General features: G+C 36.8%; 1 long non-coding RNA gene across 2 annotated transcripts; it reads right to left on the reverse strand.

Annotated features, from left to right (window-relative positions):
• Positions 1–167: 167 nt before the first annotated feature.
• Positions 168–17,282, reverse strand: LOC122223913. 2 transcript variants are annotated; one of them, XR_006204575.1, is made up of 4 exons: positions 16,080–17,282; positions 4,624–4,778; positions 698–836; positions 168–205 (listed from the first exon to the last, which is right to left on the reverse strand). It is a non-coding gene; the product is annotated as an uncharacterized LOC122223913 (long non-coding RNA). The 2 variants fall into 2 exon arrangements; XR_006204574.1 differs by lacking the exon at positions 4,624–4,778.
• Positions 17,283–17,340: the final 58 nt, after the last annotated feature.

Here is a 17,340-nt window from a genome sequence, read left to right on the forward strand (position 1 = left end):
ATAAACTTCAAAAAAAAAAATTAAAAAATAACAAACCAGGGCACCCAGGTGGCTCTGTTGGTTGAGCATCCAACTTTGGCTCAGGCCATGATGTCGTGGTTCGTGGGTTCAAGCCCCACGTCAGGCTCTGTGCTGACAGCTCTGGAGCCTGCTTCGGATTCTGTCTTCCTCTCTGTCGCCACTCCCCTGTTCATGCTCTCTCTCTCTAAAATAAACATTTAAAAATTAAAAAAATAATAAACTGAGTTTTTTTAAATGAACAAAAGATGTGAACAGATTCTTTGCAGAAAAGATATATAAATAACAATAGTATGCACAAAGACACCCAATCTTATTAGTCATCAGGGAAATGCAAATCAAACCCACAGTAAGGTATCACTACTTTTTAAATGTTGACAAGGATGTGGAGCAATTGGCATTCTCATACGTGGCTAAAGAGAATAACACTTGGGAAAACAGTTTGGTAATTTCTTTAAAAAGATCAACACACTCTTGGTTACCATATGACCCAACAATCTCATTACTAGTTATTTAACCAAGAGAACAAAAACAGGTCCCCACAGACTTCGACACAAACGTTCATAACAGCTTTATTCATAGTAACCCCAAACTGAAAATAATCCACATGTCCATCAACAGACAAAATAAAATAAATCACAAAGTGCTACGAGAGTTAAAGAGCCGTCAGAAAACATACCTTGTTTGGGGGATCCAAAAAGGCTTTGTGCAAGAAACCACCATTGAATACTTGAAAAATGAGTGTGATTCCGACAAATTGCAAGAGTATATTGCAGGCTGAGGGCTCACCATGAACATGGAGGCAGGACAAAACAAACCTGAGGAAAAGCGAATTGCACATTTTGACTAAACCTTAAAAATATCAGGAGAAAGAATAGAAGAAACATGTTGAGAAACACACTATTTGAAAAGGCAGCAGTGAACTTCTGAAGACTTGTGAAAAGGAAAATCATGTTAAAGAAACCTCTTTTCAAAAGATGAATTAGGCGGCAGGAGATGAAATCAATCGTCTTCTAGGAGGGAAGTAACAAAGGCCAAAACTAGGTTGGTGTGGTCAGTTTCAGCATGAAGACAGGAATGACTGAGGAGACTTCTTGAGACACAATAGAGTCAGGGAAAGATTTTTGTTTATTTGCTGAAGTGAAGGTGCCAGAAAACAGGGAGAGATGGTCTATGCGAAATAGGCTATTTATGAAGCAAGATCCTCTGACTGTGGGGAGATGAGAAATTAAGATAGATGGAGGAATTAGGTTTTGAAAAGAGAAAAGACACTTCTTTCTCAAGAATGAAGGAAATGGAGGTGGAGGTATTCTGAGGTAGGGAACAGAAAGTTGAGGTAGGGAACCTAATTGAAAGTGAGATGTCTTGACAGCAAAGAAGGTTTGGAAAAGCACTTAACATACAACCTTGTGTGATTTATCAAAACATCTTTGATTTTATCAATCCCTGGATTAGTCCTTGCCTTTAGGATAAAAACTGATGACTTAGCTTGATTTTAGAGCTCTCTACCATAATCTGAGCCCAAGGGAGCCAATCAAACATTATCTCTTAGTAGGTATCTGTCCCCAAAATACTGTGATCCAACTAAGCAGGTCTATTCATTGTCCGTAAACTGATCTGGATAAACTTTAATCAAATTTTGCATTCTTTTCATCCTACAAAAGTGCTATTTCCCCTTGTGTAAATTGCATTCACTCTCCAAGGCTGCATTTAATACCAGTTCTTTCAAGTGGCTTTCCCTGACCACTTCAACTTATATTGAACCCTTTGTTCTTTCCCAGCTAAAACAGTTTGTGTTGATAATGCATCATTCATTTTAGCAGTAAATTATATATTGTCTTCTGTTTTAACTAAACTTATGCTTGCATGTATTTTGTCTGGGAGCAGAATTGCATATCAGAGATCATGAACTCTATTTTTTAAAATCCTTTTCAAAGGCCAATTAGTTTTGCAATTTTTAGTAGCTTTATTGAGATATAACTGACATACAGCATAGTGCATGTATTTAAAGTGTACAACTTCATAAACTTTGACCTACGTATTGTCAACGAAACCTTGATCACAGACAAGATAGTGAACATATCCATCATCTCAAAAAGTTTCTCTGTGTTCCTTTTTCAATGCCCCCCTCCTATCACACCCCACATCGTCCCCAGGCAACCACTGATCAGCTTTCTTTCATTACAGATTAGTTTGCATTTTCACGAATTTTCTATAAATGAAATCATACATTATATACTCTTTTCTGTCTGGCTTATTTTACTCAGAATAATTATTTTGAGCAGGTCCAGCTTCATGGGCATGCAGCTTCTGCAGTCCCATGGGGTCCTGTGCTCAAAAGGGCCTGGTGCTTGATTTAATGCTGTTTTAATTGAATGCTCTTCTTTCTGTTTTGAAATTCTTAATAATTTGTGAATAAGAGGGACTATATTTTCACTTTGCACTGTGTCCCACAAATTCTGTAGCTGAACCCTAATTTAAGATTCGGGTGATGTATGTCAGTAATTCATTCTCTTATTGCCGAGCAGTATACCTCTGTATGGATATACCACAATTTATTAATCCATTCACCACGTAATTTATTTATCTGTTCATGTTTAGATGTTGGGTTCTTTTTTCCCTGTTACAAATAAAGAGGCATGAACATCTTTTAACAAGTCTTTTGTGGAGATACATTTTCATTTTTCTTAGGTATATACTTAGCAGTGGAGTGACCAGTTCACATATGTATGTCTAACTTTTTAAGAAAACTGCTAAAGTGTTTTCAAAAGTGGTTGTACTATTTTACATTCCAAATAGCTATATTTAAGAGTTTCAGTTTCTCCATATCCTGGCCAATATTTGGTATGGTCAGTCTTAGATTTTTACATACTTTAATAGATATGTTGTGCTGTCTTACTGTGTTTTTTTAAAGATGGTTTTATTTATTTGTCTTTAATTTAAAATTGTTTTAATTAATTTTTTTTTTGAGAGAGAGAGAGCATGAGCAGGGGAGAGGGGTAATAGGGAGAGACAGAGAGAGAGAGAGAGAGAGAGAGAGAGAGAGAATCTTAAGCAGGCTTCATGCTCAGTGTGAAGCTTGACACAGGGCTTGATCCCACGACCCTGGGCATGACCTGAGCTGAAATCGAGTCAGACATTCAACCAACTGAGCCCCCCTGGTATCCCTATTTTATTGTGGTTTAAAATTTTTTTTATTAGTTTTCTTTATTTTTGAGAGGCAGAGAGAGACAGAGCACATGTGGGGGAGGGGCAGAGAGAGAGAGGGAGACACAGAATCAGAAGCAGGCTCCAGGCTCTGAGCGGTCAGCACAAAGACTGATGCGGGGCTTGAACTCATGAACCGTGAGATCATAACTTGAGCCGAAGTTGGTCGCTCAACCATCTGAGCCACCCAGGCGCCCCTTTATTGTGGTTTTAATTTTTCATTTCCCTAGTGACTAATGATGCTGAGCTTCTTTTCACATGCTTATTTTTCAATTGTATATTTCTTAGCTTTAGAGACTTTTCAAATCTATTCCCCATTTTCTTAGTGGTGAAGCTGTGTTCTCAGTAAGTTTTGAGAGTACTTTATAGATTCTGGATATAAGTCTTTTATCAGATATATGATGGGCTAATATTTTCTCCCATTTATGGTTTGCTTTTCATTCTCGTAACAGTGTCTTTCAAACAGTACAAAGTCTTAATTTTGACAGGGTTCTATTTACCAAGTTTTCTCTTTGATAGGTTGTGTTTTTTGGGGTCATATCTAAGAATCTTTGCCTGACCCAAGGTCACAAGAGACTTTGTGCAGTTTTGTTGTGGAAGATTAGTAGTTTGAAATTCTACAGTTAGGTTTTTAATCTACTTTGAGTTAATTTTTGTATATGGTGTGAGATATAGATTGAAGTTCATATTTTTGCTTATTGATAATGTTCAGCACCATTTATTGAGAATCTATCCTTTCTCCACTGAGTTGCCTTTGTACCTTTGTCAAAAATGTGTTGTCTATATATGTATAGTTATATTTCTGAAATGTCTATTCAGTTCCATAGATTTATCTATCCTTACACAAGTACGATGTCATCTTGTCTAGCATAGCTTTTTAAAATTATTATCATAGCTTTATAACAAATCTTAAAATCAGATAGAGTTAGTGACAGTGTTAGTGATGTTAGTGATCTGTCATGCATGTCTTTAGCATTTAGTGATAAAATCTGACTAGGCTTGGTGTGGTTATTTCAATAGGATAAGGGCAATGATATCATTAATGGGAAGTGATATCCTTAATTTAAGAGAAAAAACAATTTCAAATTTTAACCAGTTTTTCTATTTGTAGGTATCACAATAGGAATGGCTACAAGAGGGAAGAAGGCAGTTGGATTCAAGAGTAGAGTATTTGTAAAGCACTACCTAAGTGAGTAATGAATGGAAGGATAGTTAAAAGCAAATACAAAGAAAGAGAATGAGAACTGAAATGTGAAGAATGAGAAACCTCTTCAACACAGAGGAATTAATGTAGAAAATGATAAATTGAGCAATGTAGCTTGGATGGAATATTGGAGTTCATTTGATTTTTTTGATGTGAAAACTGAGGCATCAGTGTTGTTTTTACCTAGAGCTTACCTAGAATCTCCTCAAAAGTAGAATCAATTGTACAAACTTGGTTCTAGGCCACCAGCTGAAAGTCAAATCTTCTTAAGTAAAATCCTTCTGTTCAATAGGTTTACTATTTTACATGAGAACTTCATTCCTGAAGAATTATTTCATACCTGGCAAAACTGATCATGAAAATGAAACTAAACACATATGCTATTACAAATATTAATTATGTCAGACTAAACATAATATAAAAATAGTATTTTAATTGTTCCTTTGGGGAACATGTTCTACATACACACAGATATAGTACAGGGAACTTAGGACGAAAATGCCTTTTTTTCTTCCTATCAATGTCCCTAGACATTCTAGTTCCCAGAAATGAACTACCTTCAAAATTGGAGTCACTTGTTTTAAAAGTCTGTGCCTGATTTAAAAAAAAAAAAAATCTGTGTCTTACTTTAATAGGCATGAAAGCCTCTGAAAATTCTTTGAATGGTAAAGGCTGGAGAGGAGCAGATTCCTTAGTGAGGCTCTTTTCAAAGATCCTTCAGTATACACCAGCTGCAAACAGAGTCAGCAGAATCACCATAAACCCAGACCAGCTGGTGAGTGTTACTAATCTAGTTACCCAGTCTTTGGCAGTTATTTGGTTAAAGAAAATATATGATCTTTGTAATAGGAAATGGGGCAAAAGTGGAAATGACAAGCTGAGGTATAATAAATCAAGGGAGTTTATATTTACTATAAAACTAGGGTTTGTTGTGAAAACGTTATTTATAGACCATGGCATTAGACAGATTGGTCCAATTTGCTCAAAAAGATGTTAAACGAAGAGGCAGCTGTTCCAGAATTATATATAAGGAGAGACTGGGGCAATCTGGTTGTTGGAGAATCGGTTGAGGCCTTGGTTTTCAAACATTTTTACCTTCACTTGTATTTTAAATGATACTCTGAAACTTTTCATCAAAACTATAAATTGTCATGAAGGATAAATTTCTGGTAATTAAAAAAATATTTTTTTTTTAATTTTTTTTTTTTTAACGTTTATTTATTTTTGAGACAGAGACAGAGCATGAACAGGGGAGGAGCAGAGAGAGAGGGAGACACAGAATGTGAAACAGGCTCCAGGCTCCGAGCTGTCAGCACAGAGCCCGACGCGGGGCTCGAACCCACGGACCGTGAGATCATGACCTGAGCCGAAGTCAGACGCTTAACCGACCAAGCCACCCAGGCACCCCTAAAAAAATATTTTTTAATGTTTATTTGTTTTTTTTGAGAGAGACTGAGAGAGAGCACAAGCAGGGGAAGGGCATAGAGGGAGACCCAGAATCTGAAATAGGCTCCAGGCTCTGAGCTGTCAGCACACACTCCGACGCAGGGCTTGAACTCACGAACCACAAGATCATGACCTGAGCTGATTAGACACTTAACTCACTGACCCACCCAGGGGCCCCATTTCTGGTAATCTTCATTGCTTTATTGAGGTCTAATTAACATACAATATCTGTACATATTTAAAATGTGCAATTCAATAAGTATTGACATACATGTGCATCAATGAAACTATTACTACTCTCAAAATAATGAAAATAGCTTATCAACCTCCAATTCCCAATTTCCTCATACTCCTTTGTAATCCACAGTGAATTCATGTAGGCCTGAAATTAATTTTGTTGAAGGTTTTTAACAAGCAATTACCTTTCTTTACTAGAAAAAGATCTATTCAAGTTAACTATTTCTTTTTGAGCTTTAGTAATCTGTGCCTTTGAAGGAATTTGTCATTTCCTCTAAGTTACTCAATTTATAGGTATAAAATTCCATTATTATCCTAATATCTGTAGTGTGGTCATTTCCCTCACTCCTGAAATTGGTAATTTGTATCTTTTCATTTTCCTCATCAGTCTGACTATAATCAGTTTTATCTCCAAAAAAAACCCTAGTTTTTAGTTTTATTTTTCCTATTGTTTTCCTCTTTGATGTTTTTCCTTTCTCTGCTTACTTTAGGTTTCATTTGCTATTTTTATTAGATTCTTAAAATGAAAGCTGAGATAATTGATGAGACCTTTCTTCTTTTCTAGAAAAATGCTATATTATAAATATCCCTCTAAGTATTGCTTTAAGTGCTTTCCACAAATTTGGATAGGTTTTCATTTTCATGACATTCAAAATACTTTCTAATTTCCAGTTTTATTTCTCCTTTGACCAATGGTTATTTAGAAGGGTGTTATTTTGTTTCCAAATATTTGGTGACTTTTAAGTATTCTTCTATTATTTATTTTTAATTCAATTCCATTGTAATCAGAGAATATACTTGTTTGACTTGAATGCTTTCAGATTTATTGAGATTTGTTTTTTGTATGTCATGGGCACTTGAAAAGAATATTCAGCTCTTGCTGGATGTGGTGTTTGATCAGTTTCAATTAGGTTAAGTTGGTTGATAGTATTGTTCAAGTCTTTACAGCCTTACCCATTTTCTGTCTACTTGACCTATCACTGTTGGAACAAGAGAGTTGTAATTTCCAACTATAATTGTGGAATTGTCTGTTTTTCCTTGAAGTTCCATCAGTTTTTGTTTTACGTTCTTTGAAATTCTTTTATTATATGCAAAACCATAGAGGGGATGTTCTATTATTAACCCCTTTTTCATTATAAAATGACATTCTGTATCTCTGGTAATATTCTCTGATCTGAAACCTACTTTGTCTGATATTAATATAGATATCTCAGCTCTCTTTTGATTAGTGTTAGCATGGTATATCTTTATATGCCATGATATACTCTTATACTTAAAGGAGTTTTCTTATGGACAGCTAGTTAATTTTGTATTGAATGTTAGACATGGTGTATTTTATCTGGTCCAGTGATGGAATCTTCTGTGTTCCAGCCATGTCTCCAGTACTCTTCCTTGCAAACTTTTTTAGCCTTGGCCCCTCTCAGCTGTTTCCTCATCTCAAGAAGACTAATGCTGTATGTGATGGCCTTGAAAAATCAGTCTAGTAAGCTAGGGCAATCATAAGGCTTTCTTCATTTGTGTCCCATCTCCCACTGATCATTGCCCTTTGTTGTTTGATGTCCAGTGTCATAAGAACTGTTGTTCATACATTTTCTCCAGTTCGGTTGTTTCAGGCAGGAAGATAAATCTAGCCTGTGTTACTCCATCTAGACCAGAGGTGAAGTCTGAGATCTATATTCTTTTTATTTTTTTCTTGACTTTAGTACTAACGCCACCATAATATTTACTGTAGTATGAAATGGATATTCTTGTATTGTTTATCATAGAAACACCATTTTCCTTCACCATTAGGTAAGATGTTAGCTTTAAGTTTTTCAAAGAGGCCCTTTGTCAGGTTGAGAAAGGTTTCTTCTATTCTTTGCTGAGTTTTTTTTTTTTTTAATTTTTTTTTTTAACGTTTATTTATTTTTGAGAGAGAGACAGAGAGACAGAGCATGAACGGGGGAGGGTCAGAGAGAGGGAGACACAGAATCCGAAACAGGCTCCAGGCTCTGAGCTGTCAGCACAGAGCCCGACGCGGGGCTCGAACTCACGGACCGTGAGATCACGACCTGAGCCGAAGTCGGCTGCTTAACCGACTGAGCCACCCAGGCGCCCTCTTTGCTGAGTTTTTATCACAAAGGCTTTTGAATTTTCTCAGATATTTTCCTGCGTCTATTATCTCATATGGTTTTTCTCTTACATTCTGTTAAAATGGTGAACCCTGTTGATTTTCAAAAGCTCAAGTAACTTTGTATTCCTAGGATACACTCTGGCAATGATACATTTTTGTTTCTATATATTGCTGTAAATCTCTATTTTTTTTTCCAATAATGTAAATCTCTATTTTTAAAGAATTATTATATTATGTTAATGAAAGATATTGAAGTTTTCTTATAATATGTCATTTGATTTTGCTATCAGGATAATGTTGGTCTCATAAAATAAGTATGAAACTGTCCTTCATGTGTATTTTCTAAAGATTTTGTATAGATTTGAGATTATTTCTTCCTAACAAGTTTGATGAATTAGGATTAACTACTGAATTCATGGGCCTGAAGGTTTTTGTAGAGAGTTTTTAAGAATTTAATTTCTATTATTGATATATATCTTTTCAGGTTTGCTGTTTCTTTTTGACCGAGTTGTGCCCGTTTGTATCTCTCAAGGGTTTTTTGTTTTGTTTTGTTTTTTTCCATTCAAACTATGTTCTCAAATGTATTGGCATAGAGTTTAAGAATATTCCTTTATGGGTGTTTTAATTTAATATCACTTAATTCCTGTGATGTTTTAATTACAGGGTATGTAGTCGTGTTGCTTCTTTCAATCCGTATACTGGTAATTTGCATGTTTCCTCTTTATCCTTTGATCTAGGTAGAGTTTTATCCATTTTATTAACCTTTTTAGAGGCTTAAGTTTTGGTTTTATTGATTTTCCCTTTGTGTTTTATTTCATTGGTTCCTGGTTTTATCTTTATTATTTCCTTTTTTCTAATTAGTTTGACTTCTTCTTTACCTTAAGGGATTAATGTTGGATTTTCTTTTCTATTATATAATGCTTAAAGTATTCCTCTAAACAACATAACTGCATCGCACAATTTTGACATGTTGTGTTTTCACTTTCATCCAGTTCAAAATATTTTCTGATTTTTCTGATTTTCTGATTTTTCTTTATAACCGCATGGGTCAATTTTTACATAAGTTGCAATTTTCCAGGTAACTTTGTCTTATAATCCTAAATTAATTCTGTTTTAGTCAAGGAACAAAATCTGTATGATTTTATCTTTTAAATTATATGGAGTCATTTTAAGGCCCAGCACATTGTTAATGTTCAGTGTCCACTTGACAAAAATGCTTGACTTGCAGGGCCATTATAAAAGTCACTTAGGTCAAGTTAATTGATAAGTTGAGTAATTAATGAGTAAGTAATTACTAATTTTCTATTTGTTCTATCTTTATCTGAGAGGAGTGTTAAAATAGCCAACAGATACTATGGATGTATCTATTTTTCCTTTCAGTTTTGTAAGTTTTGTTTCCTTTTTTTCCCCAAATTCTGTCATTATGTTGATACATATTTAATACAATTATGTCTTCTTGGTTAACCATCCCTTCATCCCTATGAAATGTCATTCATTATCCCTGGAAGTTTCTGGTTTTCAGTTTATTTGGTCAGATATTAATACAACCAGAGATTTCTTTAGTATTTTCAAAATACATCATTTTCCATTCATTTACTTTTAACCTACCTTTGTCTTTATTTTTAAAGCAAGTTTCTTATATCATACATCATATAGTTGGATCTTGCTTTTTTTTAAATCCACTCTGACAATTTCTATATTTTAATTGGAACATTTTGATCTTTTATATTTAGTGTAGTTATTTATATGGTTGGATTTAAACTATTTGTTTTCTATTTGTCCCATTTGGGTTTTTTTCCCTTCCTTTACTGCCTTTTAAAAAATTATTTGAATTAAAAATTTTTCATTTATTTCTATCATTGTCTATATTCTTTTGATTTTCTCGGGGGGGGCTATGGCTCTAGGACTTAAGGTATGTTTTAATGTTTTTTATTTATTTTTGAGAGAGAGAGAGAGAAAGAGAGAAGAGTGTGAGCAGGGGAAGGTCAGAAAGAGAGGGAGACACAGAATCTGGGCTGTCTGCACAGACCCCAACGCAGGGCTTGAACTCATGAACTGCAAGATCATGACCTGAGCAAAGTTGGACGCTTAACTGAATGAGCTGGCCAGGTGCTTCCCCCCGCCCCCAAGGTATGTGTTTTTAACTTTTCACAATCTCTTTTCAAATAATATTTATGCTACTTTATATGTAACATAAGGACTCTTTCAACACTACATTTCTATTTTCCTCCTGCCATCCTTTGCGCTATTTTCATTTATTTTATTTCTACCTGTGTTATCGACTCCAAAATATACAGTTGATATTTTTGTTTTCAAAGAAATTTTTAAAAGGTAGAAATATCCTTTATATTTATTCACACATGACCATTCTGATGTTCTATGAAGATTTAGATCATAGATACCATACTCCTTTTGCCTAAAATTATTTTCATTTGTATGTTTTAACACTTTTCATTGTGTAGGTTTGCTGGTGATGAGGGTTTTTAATGTAAGTATTTATTTCACCTTCATTTTTGAAAAACATTTTTGTTGACAGAATTCTAGGTTGACAATTTTAAATTTCAGGACTTTAAAGGTACTGTTCCACTGTATTATTTTTTTTTTTTTATCTTGCATGGTTTGACTAGAAGTCTACTATAATTTTTTTATTCCTTTTTATGTCTTTTTGTTTTCCACACACTTTTAAGATTTTCTCTTTATCGCTGATTTTCACTAATTTGATCATGTTGTACCTTGGTGTCATTTTTTATTATTGTTAGTTATGATTGGGATTCACTCATATTCTCAGATCTGTGGAGATAAAATTTTCATTAATTTAGAGGAAAATTGGACATTTGAAAAATTTTCCCCCTTTTTCTTACTTGCTATGAGACTATACACATTGTACTTTCATATAATACTTTCATATTTTCATATACTTTCATATTGAAGTTCTGTTAATATTTTTTTGTCTTTTTCTTCTATGTACTTCAATTTGTAACCTTTCTGTTGATCTGTCTTTAAATTTCTGTATCTTTTCTTCTGCAGTGTCTAATCTGTTAATCCTGAGTTTCATCTTGGTATTATATTTTTGTAGAAATTCCATTGGCTTCTTTTTGATATCTGATAACTTTTATTTTCTCTCATTATGTTCATCTGTTTTTAAATCATTAAGTTTATTGACCGTAGTTATAATAGTTCTTTAAACATTTCCATGTGTTAGTTCAATTGTCTATTTAATTTCTGGATCTGTTTCTATGGACTGATTTCCCCTACTGGTTATTAGTCACATTTGACTGGGCCTTCATGTGTCCAGTAGGTTTTCTTGGAGTCTAGCCATTTTACATATTTGAATGTTGTATTTTAGAAGAGGGGGGGAAGCATTCCTTTTAATTTCATACTTTGTTTTATCCTTCATTTAGGTCATGTCTTGATCTTTTCAAGAAGTACCATTTAAGCTTTTTTGGAGCAGATAAAGAGTAGCCTTTTCTTTTAGGCTACTACCCATTACTAAGACATTACTTTTTTGTGGTTATCTATTAAATACTCAATATATTCAATTGGGTTTCTTCAGACTTTGAGAACCCAAATGCTTCCCATACTTGTACAAACTCTTGGGATTTTTCAGATTTTGGTTCCCTGGAAATAGCTTTTTCCTTGAAAGTTCCAGCATACAGCTAGACTTGTAGAGCTCTACCTGACCCATGACTAGATTAGCATTCAACCATAATCTCAAGGGGACTCCTGTGCAGATTTCTAGAGCTCTTTTTCTACATAGTACCCTACTAGTATCCTGTCCTCCAAACTCTAGCCCCTTAGCCTACCTAAACTCGGATTTTTCTCTCTTTAATACAATAAGACTATTTGGTTCCTTTTGGGTTCCCCTTCCTATAGCATAGTCCAGAAACTGACTCTAGGCAGAAAGCTGTAGCAATTGCAGGGCTCCCTTTTCCCAATTGCATGTTCCCTTTCTCCTTGGGATTATAGTCTGTTGTCTCATGTTTGAAATCAATTGTTTCATATATCTTATTCAGTGTTCTGTTTGGTTATGGTAAAAAGATTAGTCCACGTCCTGTTACTCCCTCATGGCTGATGAGTATACCATTGGAAATATGCTACTTTAATCATGACAAATTTTATTTCTTTAGCATATTTAACATGTATTTATGGGACACCTACCATGGAAATGTAGAGATAAGTAAGTCACAGACGAAAGCTATACAAACAAGTAAAATGTTACACTATTGTGGTAGCTTTCAAATATAGTCCCTGAATTCTTAAATAGACCTTCCATCAAGAATTGGGTTTCGGGCACCTGGGTGGCTCAGTCGGTTAAGCATCTGACTTCGGCTCAGGTCATGATCTCACTCATGGCTCATGAGTTTGAGCCCTGTGTCAGGCTCTGTGCTGACAGCTCAGAGTCTGGAGCCTGCCCTAGATTCTGCATCTCCCTCTCTCTCTGCTCCTCTCCTGATCATGCTCTGTCTCTCTTTGTCTCTCTCTCAAAAGTAAATAGATATCTTTGAAAAAAAAATTTTTTTTAATTTTTTTTTAACGTTTATTTATTTTTGAGACAGAGAGAGACAGAGCATGAACGGGGGAGGGGCAGAGAGAGAGGGAGACACAGAATTGGAAGCAGGCTCCAGGCTCTGAGCGGTCAGCACAGAGCCCGATGCAGGGCTCGAACTCACAGACCGCGAGATCGTGACCTGAGCTGAAGTTGGACGCCCAACCAACTGAGCCACCCAGGCGCCCCTGAAAAAATTTTTTAAAAATTGGGTTTTATTTCCTGTGCCTTTTACTATAGACATTGTGACTGTTTGTCCAATAGAATATGACTGATATGATGTTGTGCCCCTTACCTACCTCAGGTCTTCGTATCTCTTGGAATGCTTGGTCCAATATGTTGGGAGAAAAAGGAGACACACAGGAGGTCCCATGTAGTTCTAGCTGACAGCCCCAGTGACCTAGCCAACTGCCAGCGTCAATTGCCAGACATGTAAGTGCAAAAGCTTTCCAGTGATTGCAACCCCAAGATGTAGGATCATTCCAGACTTTGAGGCACCCCTGCTGACACTGTGTGGAAGAGAAGGAATCTGTGCCTGCAGAACACTGACTAAATTTCTGATTTGTAATCAAAGAAAGGATTATCGTTGCCTTAACAAGACTTTGGAGTGGTTTTTATATAAAGACACTTGGAATAAATATAATACCACTAAGTGCTGTGACAGAGGTCGCCAATAACCAACTAATTAACATGTATTTATCATGTGCCTATTATTGGTCAGGTACTGAGTACAGAAAGCCCAGAAAGGGAAGTGAAATCTGAGAAGAGGTTTAGAGAAGTTATAGAATCAGAGCGGAAAAGGCAGAAAAACTTGCTTGTTTGAAGATAGGGAAACCATGGAACATCACAAATGTTAGAGGAGAGACTATGAAAAAAGACTGAAGAGATGAGATACTCAGGGGCCACTTCAGTAAGGATATACTTACTAAAGAATCAGAATTTAATCCTGAAGGTAGGAGACTACTCTGCATACCTGTAATCATGGAATTACTTAATGACTATTCTCCAAACAGGAGATACTCCAAATAGCAGATACTCCAAAAGAGGTTATCTCATATACAGCATTTATCCTTGTTATTTCCAGCATACAGAATGGTACCTTGCACACATAAAGTGTTAATAAATATGTACTGAACGACTGAAGAACGGATATGAGAATTCCATAGGAATGACACAATCAGGTTTGTGTTAGAAAAAATCATTCCAGCAGGGGTTTGGAGAATGGTTTGGAGATAGGTAGGTGTATCAGTCAACTCTGGTGCTGTAAGAAATGATCATAGATTGGGAAGCTTAAACAACAAATTTGTTTTTGGAGGCTGGAAATAGATCAGGAGGCCAGCATGCTCAGGTTCTGGTGAGAACTCTGTTTCCGGCTTCCCTTCCGTGTCCTCACAGAGGAAGCTCCCTCTTGCCTATTCTTAAAAAGGGCACTAATCCCTTGGGGCACCTGGGGGCGCTCAGTCGGTTAAGCGTCCAACTTCCGCTCTGGTCATGAGCTCACGGTTCTTGAGTTCAAGCTCCGCGTCCAGCTCTGTGCTGACAGCTCAGAGCCTGGAGCCTGCTTCGGATTCTGTGTCTCCCCCTCTCTCTGCCCCTCCCACTGCTCGCACTATCTCTCTCCCTTAAAATAAACAAACGTTAAAAAAAATTTTTTTAAAAAGGGCACTAATCCCATCATGAGGGCCCCACCCTCAGGACCTCATCTAAACCTAATTACTGAATTATCTACCAAAGGCTTCATCTCCAAATGTCATCACATTTCGGGGTAGGGCTTTAACATGAATTTGGGTGGGATGCAAATCAATCCATAACAGTAAGAAAGTAGAAAAACATAGGAGGTGGATGTAATAATTCATCTAAGAGATGATGAGGGTGTGAACTAGTGTGAATAATCTTCCTGGGATATTTCTTTTCCTAAACTTTAAAATTATAGATATCCCCTGGAACAACTCCATTTGCACACTGCTATCATTTTTTACTGTAGAAGAATTTTCAATGTCACACCAAAAAGAAAAGGAACTAATATTTTAAAATTAACCACAGAATTTATTAAACCCATGTATTATAGAAATTATATGTAATTTCTAGATTTTAAAAATTTTGGTAATCTTAAAAGTGCCAACTCCTGCAGTTTCAATGTGTTAAGGGATAATAACAGAAAGCTAACCTCAAAATACAAACCCATTTAACTTTTTATATTTGACTTTTATGTTAAGCATGACAATATTAAAATTTCTACATTTAAAAATGTCTATTATTTATAGCATATAAATTATAAAGGTCCCAAATAGCTGAAGGAATTCTTTTAGGTTGGAAGACAAGGATAATGGTATCAAGACTAACTAATTCCTTCACTATTCCCAGTGCTTTCACATACTGATGATCAAGGCTCGCACAATTTGATCACTAGCTTATCGCCAGCAACACGGCAACTCAGTCTCCTTATTGCAGCACAAAGCACGTCCAAACGCATTTTTATAAATATTTGGCTTTGATGCAGGGCGATTATGGTAATGTGCCCCAGACACTGCTCAGGACCTTAAGATGGACAAGCTGTCAGTTGATTCTATCAGATTAGTCACCAAGAACCGGTTTTAGAGAGAATGTTCTGCTTTTCCTATCAATAGTGATGTTTTAGAATAATTTTATACTTGCCATCATGAAACACAAACAAGCTTTCGGTACTGGCTCCTCAAGATGTTAAGAAGTGGTATTAGTAATATGCTACATTTTTTACACTGTTGTGTTTTAACTCTTTTTCTGCTTCTGAAAGAAATAGAGGCTCATCGTGAAAATATTTGGAAAACATAACATGCACAAAGAAGAAAATATCTCAAATCTTACCACTCAGAGACAGCCCTGTCATAATAGTCTCATGTATTTCAGGCTTTAAAAATTGGGCGTATTCTGTAATTTTACGTGTTTTTGTAACCCGCTTTTAAGAACTTATGTATCTGGGGGCGCCTGGGTGGCTCAGTCGGTTGAGCAGCCGACTTTGGCTCAGGTCATGATCTCGCGGTCCCTGAGTTCGAGCCCCACGTCGGGCTCTGTGCTGGCAGCTCAGAGCCTGGAGCCTGTTTCGGATTCTGTGTCTCCCTCTCTCTCTACCCCTCCCCCATTCATGCTCTGTCTCTCTCTGTCTCAAAAATAAATAAAACATTAAAAAAAAAATTTAAAAAAGAACTTACGTATCTGGATGTCTTTGTACGTAAATACACATCTACATCATCACCTCCGACGGCTGCGGAGTTTCTACATCGTGTGTACTATGATTTGCTTGACCAATATTAATTATAATGATTACTTACGTTTATTTAGTGCTTACTACATGCTAGGCACCTAAGGGTTTGGTTTGTATTCATCCATTCCATGCTCACAACCCTATGATTGTTCCTGCTTCTCACAGATGAGAAAATAAAATTGAAGCACCAGGAGGCGATGTAATTTATATTGGGCATTTTAGTGGTGAACGACGCTTTGATATCAGAAGCCACGTTGCCACGCACACCGTTGTTCGTGTCCTTCAAGACTGTCTTTAGGATAAATTCCAAAAAGTAGAATTGCTGGGTCCAAAGGTGTTCCTACTTTTGTAACATCCTTTCAAACAGTTCCTTTAGGAAGACTGTATTAATTTAGCCTTCAGTCCCTGTCTGAATGGGCGCAAGGTATCCGGACGCTACTTGAATTTGCGTTTTTCACTTTCAGCAGTGAGATTTCATTCGCCACGGATTTTTGTAAGCCCGCCTTGCATAGTGATCCCGTCGCCGACAAGTTGGAAATATTTGTTTACACGCTACGTGTGTTAAGGGCTCTAACCGGCGGTACGATTCACAGAATTCCAATTTATGCGCAAGCTGCTCTTTAAATTGGTTCCAAGTGGGACACAAAACCCCCCGGAAGCTGCTTAAAATTTCTACGTGACATAAACACAATTTGTTAAAGACTTAAAAATAAAGTTACCAAGTCAACATTCTGAGGTGCTAGGAATCCCTCATCAATTTCTAGCCCCATTTCTCAGTTGGTTTTGGTTTGGATTTTTTTTTTTTTTTTTTTGGCTGGGTCTGGGAAGCGGGGCGGGGACGGCTCTCGCAGACATTCCTGGGGCGTGAAACTGATTTTCCAATCGCCACAACTGCTCAGTGACTGCACAGTTCGTCAGGCGCGCCAACGCCCAGCTAGAAGTGCTTTCCACAGAGACTCAGAAGCCAGGCGTCCGGGGACTCTCGGGAAGGTGCCAGCGTTACCTCAGCCTCTCCGAGGGAGCCGCGCGCCCTGACACTCCCCTCTTTGAGGATTCGGGCCAATCGGTTCAGCTCACATGACTTCATCCAAGCAAGTTTCTGGTCACCTCGGGCAGCGAACTGAACTCACGGCTTTTTGACTTAGCTGACCCCCAACGAAGGAGTTTCCGTCCCCCCTCAAGAGGGACTATAAAATCATGACAACTGACTGAGCCAGGGCCGGGCATGGGGTCTGGCTCAGTCCTCACGCGACCCTTTTTCTTTCTCGGTCTCTGATTCACGCCTGGGCTCGGTAGTCGTCTTCGGCGCGCCTGGAGGACCCCGTCCT

This window comes from Panthera leo, chromosome B4 (assembly GCF_018350215.1).
Source record: "Panthera leo isolate Ple1 chromosome B4, P.leo_Ple1_pat1.1, whole genome shotgun sequence".
Taxonomy (NCBI): domain Eukaryota; kingdom Metazoa; phylum Chordata; class Mammalia; order Carnivora; family Felidae; genus Panthera; species Panthera leo.